Here is an 8,750-nt window from a genome sequence, read left to right on the forward strand (position 1 = left end):
TGCAACACAACATAATGGTACTACAGAAAACACACATTCTACAAAAAGGCCGCCATTCCATGATGGACTGGCGTAGTCATTTAAAATTCCCTAAGCATGGCGAGGGGTTCCACCCTTGGCAACCACTCAGGAACCGAAAACTTCGCTCTCTGAATTTCAATGAACTTGGAAACAGTTTCGCGGAAATATTGTCGCGTCGGCCGCGCGTCTACATCACAGTTGAGCCATGCCATGCGCGACCGCCAAATACTGTGCAGGCCCAACAACATGACGAGATCGTACGGCACCCCATCCTCTCTCTCGATACATAAAAACCGTATTCCATGTGGGTTCAGTGGAAAGTCCTTTCGCAGTGTCCTTTGGAGGACATCCCATAGAAACACTGCTGCCCAACAATGAAGAAAGACATGCTCCACCGTTTCCGGTTGTTTGCAAATAGAGCAGTCAGTTCCCCATGGCATAGAAATCCCCTTACCCTCCATCCATGTTGCAACTGAAAGCGTACCCGTGTGTAGTTTAAAGAAGAAAGACTTCGCTCCTGGTGATAGTTCCATTCCCTTAACCCTTTTTAGAACATCTTGTCCTGGGCCTGCACAGTATAAAACTCTATACATTGGTACAGGTATGACCACATCGCATACATCCTTATATAATTTTTTCCGCGTGACATTAGCCAAGTAGTGCATCGAAAATCGAGCAAACAAAAACCGGGATGACACAACAATCTCTTTAAAGTATCCATAGATGCCCCCTGTCATACTACTCATAGAAACTACGAATTCGGACAAAGCCCGCATTAGTCGCACTTGAAGTACTGTGCGCAGAAAAGGGTCTTGAAGTCCCGTGGCTTGGTCGGTAGCGTCGCGCCCAAGCCACCGAAACCGAACACATGGAACTGTTAAACGTAGGTATAAATATTCGAGCATACGTAGTCTTGCTAAGCCTCTATTTGAGTGAATTGTTTGCCTGCGTGGATTTGACGCACGGTGCTTTTGTGAGCGCGCGTGCGTGCGTGCGTGCGTGCGTGCGTGCGTGCGTCCATGTGTGTGCGTGTGCGTGCGTACGTGCATGCGTGTGCGTGTGCGCGCACGCGCAGGTGTGTGTGTGCCTGTGGTGTGTGTGTGCGTGTGTGTGTGCGCGCGTGTGTATGCGTATGCGTGTGCGCGTGTGTTTGCGTATGTCCGCAAGACTAATTTTTTTATCCGGCCGTTCTGTTTGTGAAAAGCCCACAAACAGTGAATGCTTGGACGCTGAACAAAACACAAAACAGTCAATCTAGATGTAGATGACGATGATAATAACTTCGTTTGTTAATCCATTTTTATTTGCTTTTGAGTAGCAACAACTTACGACAACAAAAGACGTTGCTCGCATCAAGAAAATATGCTGCCATTATATAAATGTTTGCTATTATCAACTTTAACAAAATACTCAAATGGCGTCCGCCTAGTTTGCTTCAGGGGTGATCATGAAGTAACCAAGTACCCGCTAAAACTCTATGACTGCTAGATAGCCAACTCTAGTAATAAGTCTAGTCTAGGCTAGCATATATGCAGTCATTGGTATAGGTGCGCAAGAAAAGACGTGTCTGGTTCGTTGTGCGTGGTTTTGGTGGTTTGTTTTCGATTTGCTGGTGTTACGTGAATTACTACGTGCTCCTCCTGCCGTAATAGAGGCATTTTTTTTACCTGAACTGGCTGCACTAGTGCAAGCAGTGCAGCATATGTTCATTTTTTTTTACTAATTGATATCCCCAGTAGCACTCTGCACTGGTCTGCACGACACTGCACTAATCTGCACCAGTTCAGGTAAAAAAATGCCTCTAATATTACGTGTTAGTGCTCTTGTGCCACCTGAAACATCGTGAGTGCTGGCAAAGCGCCTGTGTCGTCGCCGTACTGCGCTGCTGTGGCAAACGCACATCGAGGTCGCCATTTGACAAAACACCTGACAAGTTGTGCGTGCCTACGTGAATCAAGAGTCCCTACTGCAAGTTCCAGTCTGTCGACGCGACGTGTGAAAAATGCTGCGTGTTCTGCCGTAAGTGATTGTTTATCGTGGTGCATGCTAAAATTTTCTTACGCGTTGCCGCAGCGCCGTTTCGTTAAACGTGTTGAGTATTTTCCTTGGTGTTCGGCTTGCCGCGCTTCTTTTGTAAATTACCGGCTGCGTCGGCGCGGTCACATGAATGGGCTTCCAGGAGCGGCGGCCAGTATGCTGTGTGAGTGATCCTTGCCATTGCCGGCAACGAAAATGTTATGCTGACGGGCCAGCGGCCGCCGCTTGGCTTGGGTGGATTCGACCGCTAAAGCTTGTTGCATGAAAAAAAAAAGAAAGAAAACTGCGTTAATGGTTGTAAAACAAAACGCCACTCCCCGATTTTTTTTTAGGAGGCAGTTGACCCACAGTATATCTTTTACAGGACGTAGGCAGCTTAGCATTGTTCTAACGGGTAGTTTTCGTTTACGGGTAAAGAAATGCATGGAGGCTGCATTACATTTGTAGTTATAATACGTAAGAGTTGCATATACGTTGAATTTTCAACATTTAAGCATTGCTAGCAACTTTATAAGTAGTACCACATGCGCAAGGTCTTTAGGCAGTGAACATTTGACCAGAAAATTGTTTAGACGTCGCAGCTTGAAAACATGCTGTTCCAGGCTGCATTGCTGGTGCTGTCACAGGGCAGCTTTCACTGTTTAAATGCAAGAAATTTTTCCACCTTCCTAAGCTCATCCAGCATCGTCATGATCAGACAGAAATTCTTGTGTGGTGTGACGCTATTTGTAGCTGGCTTGCATAAATTGTGTTGACCGTAACATGTTGAGCATGGGTTGAACGTGTTGATTCTTACAAATATGCATGTTATGGGGATACAGTCACGGTGCGAAGAAGATTAAACAGGGCGTGGGCTTGCCACCGTGCTCCTTCGCCATCCCGTTTTTTCGTTTCGTCAGCATTTCAACTTGCCTACCCCTTGGTGGTATTGGCACACTGAGACGTTCACCATGTGCTTCTGAGAGAATTTTAATGGCGCCATGGAGACAAAATACAAGTTTGTGTTATTCGAAAGATTTCGTGTGTTATGGTGCACCCAGCACTTGTCCAAATGCAAACGATGCTTTATTCACTGAGAAATTAATTAATTGAAGTTAAAATTTTGGTTTTCCTGCTAAATCGTGCATTTTCAGGGTCTGCAATGACATCACAGGAACCGACCGCTCTGCAGCCGATTCGGAAGCCTTCTTTACCGTTAGTGAACCTAGATGGTGCCACCATACCGTGGCAAGCCGCTTTCTGCTTTTGGTTTGTTTTTACCGTATTCAAACCTGGCTTGTTTTTGTTCAGCGAGAAAATAATCGTTTCGTGAAACGTAGTGCTCGCTCCACAAATATGGACACGTAAGACACCGTTGCTTGTGTCAATCGGCCAGTGTTGTCCGAAAATGGTGTCAGCATGATTCTAGCAACCCAATCCTTTGAATGAACCAAACTTGTGTTTTCTCTTCATGGCTCCTTTAAAAGCCGTAACCACGTTTCGCACCCTCTGGACCAGAGAATATGCTTGCACAGTGGAAATACGAGGCCACAGATTTCTACCTCCTAGGGATATTTAATAGGCTTAGTTTAACAATAATTCAGTGTAAGGTTGCTTCTGTTCCTTTAAAGTATGGCTGAAAGCCTTGTAAGGATTGCCATGCATGTACAGTGCTCACGGATTGAAACGCGACACTGCGAGCGCGTGGCCTGCGCTACATGCAGCGCCGCCAGTGGACGCCCGTGGAAGCTAGGTGTTGCATTGTGGTATACCACGAGGATGAGAGTGTTTTGACCATAAGCTTGCTGCTTCCGGTTGCCAATAAGCGGGGCAGTGGTTCATCGCAGCGACAGCGGTGCGCTGCGAGCCTGCAGTGCAGGAGCGTATTTGTGCGGCGGTGGTACCGGCCTGGCGTTCCGTGCAGCCAATGTCGCAACATCGTGTGCTCGCGCGCTGTTGTTACGCGTGCCGTTCTGATGCGATACAGATAATTTGCATGTAAGGCACAGTCCCGCTTATCTGAATAAAACGAGCATTTGCACGAAGGAGTAGCCAACTTTATTCCATAATATAAACTAAAAAAAAGAGGAGAGCCGACGGAGTACTAATGCACCGCACCACACGCAAATGTGCCTGCAAAGGCGTCTTTCCTGTTTTAGTTTACATCCCGGAATAAAGTTTGGTGTTCCTGCGTACAGAAGTTTCTTTTATTATGATGAGGGTGACTGTGCATTATATGAAAACTACTGTGCCACGGCACGCGTAACAAGAGCGCGCGCTTACTGTGTCGCGAAATCGGCTGCGTGCACAGCCAAGCTACAACCGTCGCGCTCGCTCGAGGCCCAACGGTTGGAGGCTTGTTCCTGGCCACAAGCGCTCCAGGCTCGCAGCGCCCTGCTGTCGCTGCGGGGAACCGCAGTCCCACGCATTGGCAACCGGAAGCAGTAAGCCTACGGTCAATGCGCTCTCATCCTCGCAGTATATCACAATGCAACACCTAGCTTCCACGGGCGTCCATGGACGGCGCTGCATGTATTGGCGGCTACGCGCTCGCAGTGTCGCGTTTCAATCAGCGGGCCCTGTACTTATTTTTTAGCTTGAAAGAACTGAAGGTGCCTTTTTTGCACCTACAAAAAATAAATTCTGTCATGTCCTGTCAGAGCGAGTATTTCACGGCATTATACCGCATATTTACGGCTTGTTTACTACTTGAACTTCCATTTTTTACAGGGCCAGGTGTTTGACATGGAGGATGTACGTTGTGAGCTACCAGAAGAATTGGCTGCCTCCTGTTTCTATCTATCCTGCACGTCCTGTAAATGGAGTTCATTACGGCTGTGAAATGCATGAAAATCTCGATTTTGAAGGATGAGAGGACATAAAAACATAGAAAACCATTGTGGCATCCTTGTGGTACCTTAGTGATATTAAGACATAAGAACATTGCAGAGATGGGACAAAAAATAAGGAACCGATGAGGGTGAGAAACTTCCTGGTACCTTTCTTATATTTTTTGTCGTATCAGGGCTGCGTCCTTGCTCCATGAATTAATTAATAACGACTTTGTCACCCTTGTTCACTGTGGTAGTTGCGTGGTGGCCACAGACAGTGTGTGGGGATTTTTCGTCTGCCGCCTATTACAGATGAACTAGATGTTTAGACTTCTACTCAAAAGTCATATTATGGATTACATTACATGAGTGAAACAATGCCATGCACCCAGAAATAGAATTTAGGTGAATTCACTTCAATGCCCTAGATGCAACTTGTGCCTAGCAGTGAAAAGGGTGTATTGCGTGCCTTTTTGCCACTTTGTTTCTTGTAGTGTAATGATTCTCACTGGCCATCGTAGCCCCCTTCCCCCTCCTCCCCCTTGAACAGCTATTTACTCTAGCAAATATAATGATGGTCCTAATTGTAGAAGGGTACTCAGCAATTGAAGAAAGAGCTGTGGGGGGTTCTGGTTTGTGTATCAGACTTTGTTTGGAATATTGTTATGTAGCCACGGATAATGCAGGGTTTTTGCAAGAATATACATTATCAGAGCAAACTTGTGCTCCGCAGTGAACATAAAAAGCACGAACCTCGAAGGAGTCAGCAAAGGGACGTGCATGGATGAGCGTTGGCGAATTGAATGCCGCAGGGTTTCTTTTGCACTCATTCATTTAGATCGAGAACATTTTCAATAAAAAACGAGGAAAGCTAGGATAGGGATCGCAAAGCAACACCCTTTCCATATCAAACAAGACTGCTGGTGCACAAAGGAAACAGGGAAAAAAGACGGTTCCCTTAAAAAAGGATAAGATTGCAGGGTGTGGCCTGGTGCTTGTAACAAAACATTTTGTAAAGGAATCAAATGGCGTGGTTGGGGGCAATATTATGATGTTTATAGTAGGAAAAACCGGCATTATTTCCGAACAGTATGAATGCTTTGTGTGCAAACATATGCAAAAACGCATGTGTGTTTTTAGCATTTGAGTGCACGTTACAGAGTAGCCAGCTCAAGTTACTGTGGTAGCTTTCCTCATTGCTGATAAGCATAAACCCTGAAATTAAATTTGCTGTATTTGACCGCTTTAACCATTTCACTGTCACTGATGTCCTGGTTTGTTTTCGAATTTCTCCTCCACAGTGTCACTGACATACCGGTGCGTTTTCTGTAGTGCGTTGCAAAATTCGTGCCATGGTGCAAAGTTGGCGCACCTGCACTGTTTGTGCTATCTGTCGTATCTTTCTAGTAGCTTGTATTTTCACAAAGTACAGAGCGACCACGCCCAGCTTTCGCTGCTTGGGGGTCACTCCGTGCGCTGTACATCTGTTGGGATGAGTGACCACGTGGCACGCGTGCAATTATGGGTGCAAGTGTGCTATCCCCCGCGGTTTTCTAGGGTTGTTTTTTATTTCTGTTCCTGTGTCTGCTATGGCGCGCCAGGTTACCCCAGCACACACCTCGTGTCAGCAACAACCTTGTGTTTCAGCAGCACATGAGGTTGTTGTATTAAGATTGTATACCTTTTTATCTCTATCTGCCATCATGATTTCAGAAGGCACCATTTCTGTGCGTTGTGGGGCTGCTGAAAGTGCTCCCTCTATGCATGCCGTTACTTTCGGATGGCTGACCGTGCGGGGCCTTCGACTGCAGATAGGAGCGATGGTTCTTCGATTCCAATTCGAAAATGAGCTGAGCTCGAATTTGCACTCTGAGAGTTTCTCATCTGAAGAAGGGGTGTGAGTTCCACAGCATCAGATTCTGATGTTGAAATGATGGGTCATCCTCACGGAAGTGTGCACGGCAAACTGAAAATATCTGGAAAGGCGATTTCTCACCCACGCTCTTTCCTTTTGGCGTGTTACGTTCCAGACGCTATCATAGTCATATAAATCACTGTGTTCCTTCCTTGATATCCCGGAAACCAATCCGACACTAGGGATGCATCATGGCCAGAAACCCCCAACAGTGAAAGGGTTAATACCGCTGACATAATTATTGAAGAGCCCCCCACCCCCCAGTCACAGATCTCTGGTATACATGTGCACCTTCTTAACGCCCAAAGGATGAATTTATATTTGTATCTAGCAATAATTATGGAATTCACATGGGGGTGCACACTTCCTTCTGCTTTATTTACCCATGTTCTGGTCGACCCATCGACACAAGGAAATATAAAAAGTGAGAAGCCAACCTAGAGGTTGGTCAGTTCATGGAGATGTACATTTTGCTTTTTGTCAGCAAGCTCAGACAAACAAACTAGACAATGCAAGTGCTGTCTCGTAAACGAAATGCACAAAAAGCTGCTGCCTTTATAGGTTCCAAAGAACGCGTAGACACAACACAAGCAACTACTCATGATGACGACTGATCAATGCCTGTCTTGGCATGTTCATGCAATTTTATGTTGCCTTCTCTGCCCCCCCCCCCCCATATTGCTTTGTTCCCACAGTGCTGCTGGAATAATCTCATCACTCAAAAGTTCTTGCGAGGCTGTATAAATGCCCGTCATGAGGAGGCCATGAATCTAAACAGTACTTAGTTCTGGGTTGTGTTGCCTATGTAACAGTATGTCATATTTGATGTTCGTAAGCTCATTAGTTAATTTATGTGGTCTAAATTTTGTGGCTGATTTTGCAACCTAGAAGTTGTACCTTCTCTTTCAGGATACTTGGTTCAGTTTTGTATGGGAACACTGCTTTATATTTATAAGCATAACCAGCAAATGTTTGAGACGTGTTTGTTTAAACCCCTTCATATGCGATCAATGCGTTTGTCATTTCAGGTTCAAGTGTGGCAGTGGCTATCCCGTCCTGTGAGGGGTAAAGATGAGGAGACACCTGGTGTGGCAGGCGGCAGCAGCACGTATGGATCCAACCTGAATAAAATAGTCAGGTTTGCAAGAGTCATGTGTGATTCATGTGATTTTCGTCAGCTTGCTCTTACAGAAACAACTGCAGCATGAAACAGTGACTGTGGAGCTGGCTGACATTTTCCACATGCAGCTGGCTGTTGGGCGCTGTTATTTGACAGCATGCAAAAGGCACTCAAAAGGTGAGAGCTTGTAGGACACGTAGAGGACGGAAACATAAAGGATTCTTGGAGGACGCAGAAAGTCGGTGACGAAATTTCAATACAGGGGACACACAAGGGACGAATGCGGTCTGTTGCCTTCGAGACATACAGGGGACACACAAAGGCCGTATAGTGTCTGTGTTGCCTTTGGGAGATAGACTGGACGCATGGAGGACGGAAACACACGGGACACTTGAAGGACGCAGAAAGTCGGTGGCGAAATTCCAACACAGAGGAAACACACGGGACGCACGCAGTCTGTTTCCTTCGGGACGTAGACTGTCTTTTGACTGGACGTAGAAATTTTCATAAGGGTTGCGAAAACCGCGGTTACAGTTTAGTAAACATGGTAAACGTAAGGGCAGTTACTTCAGCCGTGTAACTTTAGGCATAACCCAAGCTTTTGCTTTGTGTATCCAAGGTTAGCTGAGCAAAGAGGGAGCCATTCCTTGCCTGCGCTGTTAAATGTACTTATGCGTTTGTACTACCCTTGTCCCAGAAGAGGAAAGTGTGTAACAGCTGCATCTTACCGGCCGTCTCCTACGCAGCAGATACATGAAGGCTCACTAAAAGCGTTCAACTTAAATTGAGGACGAATCAAGGAGCGATGGAACGCAAGGTGATAGGTGTAACGTTAAGGGGCAAGAAG

At 46.1% G+C, this 8,750-nt stretch overlaps 1 long non-coding RNA gene across 1 annotated transcript; it reads left to right on the forward strand.

Moving 5' to 3' along the window:
• Window positions 1-1,829: 1,829 nt before the first annotated feature.
• Window positions 1,830-7,998, forward strand: LOC144158428 (uncharacterized). The gene is made up of 3 exons (XR_013320059.1): window positions 1,830-2,040; window positions 4,768-4,852; window positions 7,812-7,998. It is a non-coding gene; the product is annotated as an uncharacterized LOC144158428 (long non-coding RNA).
• Window positions 7,999-8,750: the final 752 nt, after the last annotated feature.

The sequence above is a fragment of the Haemaphysalis longicornis genome, unplaced genomic scaffold (genome assembly GCF_048455015.1).
Source record: "Haemaphysalis longicornis isolate Haplotype H1 unplaced genomic scaffold, Haemaphysalis longicornis Haplotype H1 scaffold_10, whole genome shotgun sequence".
NCBI classification, from domain to species: Eukaryota; Metazoa; Arthropoda; class Arachnida; order Ixodida; family Ixodidae; genus Haemaphysalis; species Haemaphysalis longicornis.